This window comes from Somniosus microcephalus, chromosome 6 (assembly GCF_052327205.1).
Source record: "Somniosus microcephalus isolate GS21.2 chromosome 6, FLI_Smic_1.0, whole genome shotgun sequence".
NCBI classification, from domain to species: Eukaryota; Metazoa; Chordata; class Chondrichthyes; order Squaliformes; family Somniosidae; genus Somniosus; species Somniosus microcephalus.
Window position 1 is genome coordinate 249,248,001 of NC_140992.1, and position 10,903 is coordinate 249,258,903.

The 10,903-nt window shown below is 42.5% G+C and overlaps 1 long non-coding RNA gene across 1 annotated transcript; it reads left to right on the forward strand.

Moving 5' to 3' along the window:
* Positions 1-738: 738 nt before the first annotated feature.
* On the forward strand, positions 739-10,532 carry LOC147116639 (uncharacterized). The gene is made up of 3 exons (XR_015078613.1): positions 739-1,652; positions 6,513-6,611; positions 10,121-10,532. It is a non-coding gene; the product is annotated as an uncharacterized LOC147116639 (long non-coding RNA).
* The last annotated feature ends 371 nt before the right edge of the window (positions 10,533-10,903 follow it).

The following is a 10,903-nucleotide window of genomic DNA, read 5'->3' on the forward strand; positions in this document are numbered from 1 at the left end:
TAACATTTTTCAAAGTTCATGGCTTTTGAAATGCGTGTTAAGTCCAGTCATGTTCAGGACATGGGAACAGAGCAGTTACTGATAGACTGTACATTCAGTATAATGGAGCAACAGGGCCATTTAGTGCAGTGAGAATGTACAAAATATGATCTACAGGAGACCTGCATTCTCCACCAGATGGAATTTTCCTGACTGGTCATAAATACATGTAGTCACATGTGTAAAAATATTATGAATCTGCATTGGAATTATTGAAGTACAGTAGGAAAAAAAGATTAACCTTTGTTTATGCTAGAGCTACCACCCACCAGCATCCCACAATTCCATGTGCCTATTATTACCAGGATATGAGTCAATGGTGTAAGTGTCTTGACATTTGCAAGGGATCATGAAATAGCCAAAACAGCCTTTTTAAAATATTTGCGTTCTTATTAGATGGCAGTTTTTTTTTCTTAAAACGTGAACAACGAATTTCTACTGAGATTGAGAACTGGCAAACATGTGTTCCTAATCAGCCTGAGCCAGCCAATGACCTTCACCAACTAATTTCTTCTGAGAAGTGAACCCAGGTCACGGTACTGAAAGGCAATGGCTCTAAGCCATTGATCCCTGGTTTAACTTTCAAATTAAAGACTGTGACAAATTCACGGAACAAGAAAATACTGCTGACACCCCATAATCTTTTGCAAACGTCAAGTGTTTTCTGATATTACCATTATACGATGGCTATCCCACTTCTGCATTTTTTTCTATTACAGAAAATCTTGAAAGAACGGCAGCAATGGGGTCCTTACAATCCTAGGAAACAAACAGGAGGGTGTGGTGAGCTCCGTGGGATGTCAAAAGAAAATCATGCAGCAGAGGAATTACCCACGCAGCTTATTAACACTTAAATTGCGAAATTAATGCAGTCACGGACAACATGACTTCCCAAAAGCTTTGTATTACAGCCTCTGATGACAAATATCAGCTGAAGCACAGAGCATTTATTTTAACTATCATTCCACCACATTGTTTCATAATAGTCTTCTGATCAATTGAGTATCCTCAAAATACACTCTTAACATTTGATACAGGGTCAGCCAGTCATCCTTTGCACTAGATCAGCAGCAATTGACAATTTCCTCACTGTTTTGTGAGATAGATCCATAGTTTTTGAAAAGCTGCAATGGACCAGAACAACAAGGCGGGCAAAATTACTTTTGCTGCACAGGCAGTGCATTAAACGGCAGTTAAAATTCTTGCGCATGTTAGGCGCTCGAGTACATTTGGAAACATTCAAAGTTATACACAAGTGACTGGCCAATCGGGAAGCAAGAAAAGATTGCAAGAATATTGCTCAGCTAAGCGAGCACTTAAGTCACCATCAAAGGCCAACCAGGTCAAACCAGCTGTGGAATGTGCATATTCTGTAAGGAATGGAGGGAGAGTACAAAAGTCAGAAGCAAAGATTTACGGACAACATCTGCAGATCATAATAGGTGGCAGGAGCGCAGAGTGAAATGCGCTGCATGCAGCGGAGGGCCATACTACCAATGGCCAGAGGGTGAAATAGGTGTGAGAGGCCATCCTGCACAAGCTTCATGTGGGGTCACATACCAGGAGATGCTGCAAGAATATCTGGAAGCAGGTGTCAGAATGGAAGTGCCAAGGTAAGAAATGAGAACAAAGGTAAATTAGCACAGCCTGCTGTACACAGCAGCCGCCGTGTGTGTAGAAAGCTACAGATGATAATCTAAGTAAATTACTTAGGTGTTTGATGAGTTTGCTTGAGTACCTCAGAATACTTAAACCAAACTGATCCAGTAATCCGCTACAAATGCAACACAAAAGTAATGAACATACTTCAGAACAAGCACAGCGGGATCAGAAAAGGTGAACTGTTATTATGTTCATAAATAAATAGACATTTTCATTATGAACAGCTAGCTTGAGCTAGTCATTTATTCAGCCATGTGGACTAGTGTACAGGCATCCATCTTGACTACTGCCTTGTGGGTAGCCCCCTACTAAACATACAGCTCCACCTAGTGTACCATTCTAGAATGACATGTTACTGATCATTACATCCCCCTTTCTTTGAGGTTAAACAAAATCAATATCAATCAATCATAACGACATAAACATCTTCACAACAGTCAACACATTTTCAAAGCTTTACTTTATGAACTCAAAGCTTTTCATTCTTTTATATAGTTTTTTTTGTACTCAAAGATTAAGTCTATCAGGCTTTTTTTACTTCACATGTGGATCTTCTCAGCACAGGTAAGCCTGATGTGTTTTCATGAGAGCCTGTATGTGTGTTTGTGTTAGATTGTTCTGGTGGTGAGTGACAAGATTCAGTTGTGGCATTGTCATCGATTTGCTCTTGGATAGTTTCTTGTGTTTTCAGGAGGGAACGGCAGTTCCTCCTGAGAATCTGTCCTTCCTCAGTTCTAACAATGTATGACCTTGGTCCTACTTCCTCAAGAACTGTAGCTTTCCTGTTCCATGCATCTGGATCCTCAATCCTGACAACATCATCCCTTGTCAATGGCTTCAGAGTTTTGGATGACTTGTCATAGTGTGATTTCTGTTTCAGCTTTAACAGTTGAAGTCTCTGTCTCAGTTCCTTACTCTGGTTTTCTTTTGCACAGCAGGGTAGTGTGGTGCGCAACTTGCGACCCATTAGGAGTTCAGCAGGTGAAGAACCACAGTCTAAAGGGGAGGCTCGGTAGCTCAGCAGGGCGAGATAAGGATCAGACTTGCTTTCTGTTGCTTTCTTCAGTAGCTGTTTGAGAACTTGAACACCTTTCTCTGCCTTACCATTCGACTGAGCATACAGAGGACTGGATGTGATGTGCTGAAAGTCATAATGTGCTGCAAACTGTTGCCACTCCTTACAGTTGAAGCACGGACCATTGTCACTAACGGCAATCCTGGGAATCCCATGTCTGGCGAAGATGGATTTAACATGCATTATGACACTGCTTGCTGATGTGCTTGAGAGCAGTGCTATCTCAGGATAGTTAGAATAGTAGTCAATCACTAATAGATAGTCTTTACCATTCAAATGAAAAAGGTCCATACCAACCTTTTGCCAAGGTGCTGTTGGTAAGTCAGCTACTATCATTGGTTCCTTTGCTTGTTTGTTTTGGTGTTTCTGACAAGTCTCACATTCGCCTATCATGTTCTCAATGTCCTTATTTATGCCAGGCCAATAAACAGTGTCTCTTGCTCTCCTTTTGCATTTTTCAATTCCGAGGTGTCCCTCATGAATCCTTTTGAGCATGTCTCGACGTAGAGCCTGTGGAATGACTATTCTGTTCTGTTTTAGTAATAGTCCACTTGCGACACTCAACTCTGACCTGATGTGAAAGTACTTTGGACAGGAACCTTTTGGCCAACCATGATGAATGTTCTCTATTACTGTTTGTAACACTGTATCTTTTACTGTTTCTTCTGCTATTTGCTTTGATTTTGTGTCTGACATGGGCAGCGCAGCAGTGACCATACTCACGTGAACATCCTCCTCAGTAGAGCTCACATGACTCATTGTGGGTGCTCGGGATAGTGCATCTGCTAACACTATGTGTTTGCCTGGTGTGTAGATCAGTTCAAAGTCATATCTTTGCAGCTTCATCATGAGTCATTGAATCCTTGGAGACATCTCATTCAGATTTTTTTTTATGATGGCAACCAGTGGGCAGTGGTCTGTCTCAACTGTGAAGGTGGGAAGTCCATATATGTAGCCATGGAACTTTTCTAGTCCAACTACCAAGCCTAGACAGTCCTTTTCAATCTGGGCGTATCGCCACTCAGAGTCAGTCATAGACCTGGAGGCATAGGCAACAGGCTTCCAATCTTCACCCTCTGCTTGTAGCAAGACCGCGCCTAGGCCATCTTTTGATGCATCTGTTGACACTTTGATTCTTTGTTGGGTCAAAGAAGGTGAGTACAGGTGTGGTTGTCAGCACTGTTTTGAGGTTCACCCACTCTTGTTCATGTCTTTCTGTCCATGCGAACTCATTTGTTTTATGTAGCAGGTCTCGCAGACAGGCTGTCTTGGCTGACAAGTTAGGAATTTCCAATGAAGTTTATCATCCCCATGATGCATAGCACTCCTTTTTTGTCAGTGGGTCGGGGCATGTTGAGTATGGCGTTTACTTTTTCCATATCTGGCTCTATTCCTTTACCAGATAGATTATCTCCTAGGAAAGTGACTTCCTGGACGTTAAACTGACACTTGGCTTTGTTGAGCTTCAGTCCATTCTGGCGTATGCTCTATAGCACTTTAGTCAGTCTCTCATTGTGTTCTTTCAGTGTGGAGCCCCAGATGATGATGTCCTCAACATAGACCCGAACTCCTTCCAGACCTTCAATTATGTGTTCCATCGCTCTATGAAAGATTTCAGATGCAGATATTATCCCGAAAGGCATTCTGAGGAAACAATACCTGCTAAATGGTGTGTTGAAGGTACAGTATTTGGTGCTCTCCTCATCCAGTTTTAGTTGCCAAAATCCTTGTGAGGCATCGAGCTTTGTGAAGTATCTGGCACCTGACATTTCACTGGTGATTTCTTCTCGCTTGGGAATCTGGTAGTGTTCACGTTTTATGTTTGCATTTAAGTCCTTAGGATCCATGCATACTCTTAGATCATTGTTCTTTTTCTTTACACATACCATGGAGTTAACCCAGTCTGTTGGCTCTTCGACTTTCCTGATGACTCCTAGTGTGGTCATTCTGTCCAGTTCTTTCTTGAGCCGGTCACGCAGGGATGCTGGAACTCTCCGTGGAGCATGTACCACTGGCTGAGCATCCTCCTTTAGCTGGATCTTGTAAGTGAATGGTAGAAATCCAAATCCTTTGAACACATCCTGGAAATTACTCACTACAGAATCCATTGAGTCATCTGGTCTGCTCATGGCACAGTTTATACGGTAGACTCTCTTGACCAGTTCTAAGTCCTCACAAGTTTTGTCACCTAGTCGTGAATCAAGTCCTTCAGCCACAACAGAAAACATGAGATGATGCACTTTGTCTTTGACTGTCACTTTAAGTCTGCATACACCTAAGCTATCTATTTTCTGTCCATTATAGTTCTTCAGTAGTACTGACTTTTTCTGTATTTTGGGCTTTTCTTTCATATTTTTAATGTCACTCATACTGATTAAGTTTGCTTTTGCCCCAGTGTCTAGTTTCAATGTAACTAATGCTCCATTTACCTGCAGTGGCATTATCCATTTGTCCTCTTTTACTGCATTAACTTTATGTTCAGCATTGTCCATTCCTGAGGGCTGCACATTTTCTGTATCCTTCTCGATATTGTCACATGACACCATTCCTACAAAAAATGTCTCACTTAAATCAGTGTCCTCAATCACATTGACTTGTTGCCCTTTCTTTGTTTTTACTTTTGAAAAGCATTGTTTGGCAAAGTGATTCTTTCCATTACATTTTGTGCACATTTTTCCAAATGCTGGGCATTGTCTTGACTGGTGCTGGTAACCACAGCATTTACAATTAAAAATTCCATCCTCCGATTGCTTTGCATTTCTGTTCTGCCCACGTTTCTTCCCCTTGTAGGACACAGCACCGACAGCAGCACAGTCATTCACTACAGTCACATCATTATTAATTTCACTGAAAGTCTTTGCGTGCTGTTGAGCTAGCTCACTGGCATGGCATATTTTCACAGCATCCTCCAATGTTAGTTAGGTTTCTCTCAACAAACGTTCCCTGACTTTTTAATCATGAATACCAAACACAATCTGGTCACGAATCATGGATGATTTCAGTACAGAGAAATTACATGTCTGTGCTTTCAGTTTCAGATCGGTCATGTCGTGTTTCACAATATTCAGCAGATATTACCAATCCTGGTACCATGTTATGTACATAAATAAATAGGTGTTTTCATTATGAACAGCTAGCTTGAGCTAGTCATTTATTCAGCCATGTGGACTAGTGTACAGGCATCCATCTTGACTACTGCCTTGTGGGTAGCCCCCTACTAAACATACAGCTCCACCCAGTGTACCATTCTAGAATGACATGTTACTGATCATTACAGTGAACCTAGAAGAAAGAAAGACTTGCATTTATATCGCGCTTTTCCACAATCTCAGGATGTCCCAAAGCGCTTTACAGCCAATTAAGTACTTTTGAAGTGCAGTCACTGTTGTAATGTAGGAAACACAGCAACCAATTTGCACACAGCAAGGTCCCACAAACAGTAATATGATAATGACCAGATAATCTGTTTTAGTGACAGTGGTTGAGGGATAAATACTGGCCAGGACACCAAGAAAGTCATCCAGCTAAAAGATTTTGAAGATCGACTATAATTATTCACATATCCAGTTGACAATTAAAATACACTCAGCCAGCTCTCCAAAACCTTCTGCAGATAAGGTATTTTACATTCAGGTAAGCTTTGCACAAGGCGATAAATTGTGCTGCTGCTGCCTAAAATACAGCTCATGGCACGGCATGTTCATTCATTCAGTGTATACTTATCTTGTTCTTGCAGAAAGAAGCCCCGTTCAACTAAAGTCATAGAACATAGATGGTTGGATGGACTGAGCAGGCCAAACACCTCATGAATGATGTGTAAGCTGGAGCAGAAGAGGTTTGTAGAATTATGAATCACATATCTTGTGTGTAAATGTTTCAGCACGCGTAAACCACTTATTGTGTTGTGCATTGAAATGTTCCACCTGCCAGATTTATCAGAATGATACCAGGGATGTGGGACTTCAGTTATGTGAAGAGGCTAGAGAATCTGTGATTATTCTCCTTACAGCAGAGGTGGCTAAGGGGAGATTTAATAGAGGTGTTCAGAATTATGAAGGGGTGTTGACAGAGTAAATAAGGAGAAACTGTTTCCACTGGCAGGTGGGTTGGTAACCAGCAGACACAGAGTTAAGATAATTGGCAAAAGAACCAGAGGGGAGATGAAGAGACTTTTTTTGATGCAATGAGTTGCTATGATCAGGAATGCACTGCCTGAAAGGGTGATGGAAGTAGATTCAACAGTAACTTTCAAAGGGGAATTGGATAAATACTTGCAAATGAAAAACTTGCAGAGCTATAGGGAAGGAGCGGGGGAGCGGGACTATTTGGATTTCTATTTCAAAGAGCTGGCACAGGCATGGTGGGCCGAATAGCCTCCTCTTGTGCCATTATTGTCTTGTTTGCAGAAATTCAGGCCCTCTCATCACAACACTTAGCATGGACACCGCTGGACGCTTCAATCAGCCTAGAGACACACACTCTGCAGATAGCCCGTATTCACCCACCATTCTGCTCCTTTCAAACCTACAATGGCATGGCATGGCCAAAGGCTGCGCTAAGTTACTCTGTGATTTCAACCTCACCGAGCCACCTGTCATATAGCTGATACTTGGGGTGCACAGGCTATTTAGATCCTTGCTGTGCATGATAGACATGGTTGATACACATGTGGCTGGTGCTGTACAGCAAGGGTCCACACTCGGCATGTTGCCATTAAGCAGTAAGCACAATTGAAGCATCGCTCACGAATGTTCCTGCTCGCGTTGCTGAGGTCCATTCTTCATGATGTGATAACAGTTTGTTTCAACACACTTGAAGACAGATTGCAGATAACTAAGAGTTATAGTTTTTACCCAGAAACCTCATGGCAGTGCGATGACCTGTGCTCTTACAGAAGAGTGACCACGAGTACTGAGCCTCCAGCAGGGCCAAGTGGTTAGAAGCACAGAAATTAGCGGATGGCTCTCAAGTCACGGTCAGTCTTTTGCCTGGAACTGCCTGTGGACAAGTGACTGGAGAAGCTTCTGAAAACAAGCAAGCCCTGCAGTTGGAATGGGACAGATTATTCTGAGCGTAAAGGCCTACCTCATTTTGAGGTGAGCACTTGGCTAAATCACAAGCAGTCTGCAGCCGACCCCTCAGAAAACCTCTACCCTAATCCCTGCATTGTACAGAAATAGTGAAATAGAAATACCACAGTGCAGTGGTTCATGTACTACAGGGGTAGGCAAAGTGGTACATGAGGTTAAAAAGGCACCATGTTGCTCGTTTACTTTCAAAATGAATGGTTTCCACAAACAGCACTACTGAAGAATGGTTATTTACAGAAAAGGATGCCCAATAAAACAAAAGGCAGGACTCAAGAATGCCGATCACTTCCATAAATAAGCATTTTTTTTTTTGAAGGCTATATGGCGTAGCACACAACACATTACTGCCATTGTGCCAACTCAGCCAAATTCAAACATCAGAACCATTGGATGAGCATGCTAAATGTGTGAGTGACAAGTGAAACTTTACGTTTGAAATTTTCCATCGCTTGTTCATTTTTTATTGGGGTTTGAGATAGTTGAATTCCTTCTATATATGTATACCTTTGTGTGTATCAGAGAGAGCGCCAAAAAAAGAACAGAAAAAAAAGTTACTTAAAAGGAGGACTGGTCACAGTTTTAGATAGCAAGTCCTGAATGCGAATGTGCTATAAAGCAGAAACCCCTTGGTAACAACAACACCTGTTGCAGAGATGTTTGCTAAAAAACAAAAGATGCAAGTAAGTTTAATCATTTGTAGTTCTTCTTATGAAAAGCCCACCCTCTGGCCCAATGGCTTATTCAATAACTGGGATGTGGCTGACTTGATAAAAGTCATTTCAGTGGTGAATAAAAGTTTTAACACTCGGTGGACTTCTGAGCTTAGTTCAGTGCAGTACTGAGGGAGTGCTGCACTGTCGGAGGTGTCGTCTTTTGGACGAGACGTTAAACCGAGGCCCCGTCTGCTCTCTCAGGTGGATGTAAAAGATCCCTTGGCACTATTTAGAAGAAGAGCAGGGGAGTTATCCCCGGTGTCCTGGCCCAATATTTATCCCTCAACCAACAAAACAAAAACAGATTATCCAGTCATCATCACATTGCTGTTTGTGGGACCTTGCTGTGCGCAAATTGGCTGCCGCGTTTCCCACATTACAACAGTGATTCCACTTCAAAAGTACTCCATTGGCTGTAAAGTGCCGAGAGACGTCCGGTGGTCGTGAAAGGCGCTATATAAATGCAAGTCTTTCTTTCTTACTCGAGGTGGAGAGAGAACAAAGGAAGTTAAAGGGAGGAAATGCAGAACCACAATGTAGTGTAGATCGGTCAGATTTACAGTGGATAGCCCAAGTGCCTATTACCACCCAACCCTTCCCCCCACACCACCCCCGCCTCCCACCCCAGCCCTCCCACTGCCCGTGACATCCGCTCAATTATGCTCCTGTCTCTCAAATGAGTATCGGTATCTGCTCTTTGCTAAGGGGTATGGAAGTGTCTGAAGCAGAGCTGCAAAAAACACATTGTGAGCAGATATCCCTTATCTCCGAGGAGCTAACCAGCCAGCTTGTCTTCACTTTGCAAAGGGCGGGGGAGCCACGATTTTCTTACTGCTGCGTGGACTTTAAGGGTTGAGTTCACCTTTACAACGTGTCCTGTTCTGAGCTGAAGCTCCAGTGACTCTCTCCACTGCCTTAATACCACATTTATAGGAGCGATCATAAAGGGAGCCACGAATAAATCTGCACATCAGAGTTGCCAACCCGACTGCACATATGCATTTAACTGTTGCTTAAGAAGCCAACATTTTCTTAACGTGGCTTTGTGCATTGTGTTGTGGCATGTTCAGTATACATGTCACAGCATAAATTTAATTGAGGGCAAAACTAACCTTTTTATTATATTGTGGCAGAACCACTGAATGATTCTGGCTAACTGTATATAATTCTCTTTAACGATGTTCTAACACCAGCCTAAACCTGTACCATTGTGTTAGGCATTACTGTGTTTTGTATATAGAGTTTGCGTGTACGGGGCGTGGTCCCTTTAAGAGCGCGGGAAAACGCGATGACATCGCGTCACAAACCACGGGACTGCCCAGGCAGTCCTCGTGGCATCTCCGTTGAGTAAAGACCTGTTTGATTGTTCTCTTGTGTCGATCTCCGTTATTCATAGGAATTCGTTAATTCCTACAGTATATTATTGTCTTTGTATCCATTGAAAAGCGAAGGCTGGATTTGTCTTGAGCCAAGAAGCTGTAAGATGGCCAACAGGGTGCCAGCCTGTCTGGACTACAGATAATATTCTTTGTTTTCCTCAGATTGGTTCGATGTGCCAATTGAGCCAGCAGGACCTCATATCGACAGAAAGTCAGACGAGCAAACCGGACATTGGCTAAAAGACAGACCCACCTTTCTAGGTCCATAATAAATGCACTATATTCTCTGGACAAATCAAAGAGAAACAGGATGTAGGGGCAGCTGGAGAGCTTAAGAAACTTGAAAGAGGTACGCAAGGAACGTCTCCGGGAACTGTTGTGACATTAGCACCAAAATAAGAGACAGATTGTGGTGCAAAGGACTATATACTGTTTACCACTGAATGAGCAGAGTGCATCATCAAAGGTCTGGGAGTTAGCAACTAGTCATCGTGTAGAACTGTGCTGTTCTGTTACTTGTTAGAATTACTTTAAATACATTTAGTAATTCAATTTGGAGCCTGAAAATAACTCGAGTGTGGTGTGTTTTTATTTCTCTTTCCTGGAACAACTAGCAGCGAAGTAAGGGTGCCAGTTATAAAAACAGAAATGCTGGAAATACTCAGCAGGTCAGGCAGCATCTGTGGAAAGGGAAACAGAGTTAACGTTTCAGGTCAATGACCCTTCGTTCTGATGAAGGATCATTGACCTGAAACATTAAATCTGTTTCTCTCTCCACAGATGCTGCCTGACCTGCTGAGTATTTCCAGCATTTTCTGTTTTTATTTCAAATTTCCAGCAGCTGCAGTATTTTGCTTTTGTAAGGGTGCCAGTTACACTGGTGAATTAGTATAAGAACATAAGAAATAGGAGCAGGAGTAGGCCAATCGGCCCCTCAAGCCTGCT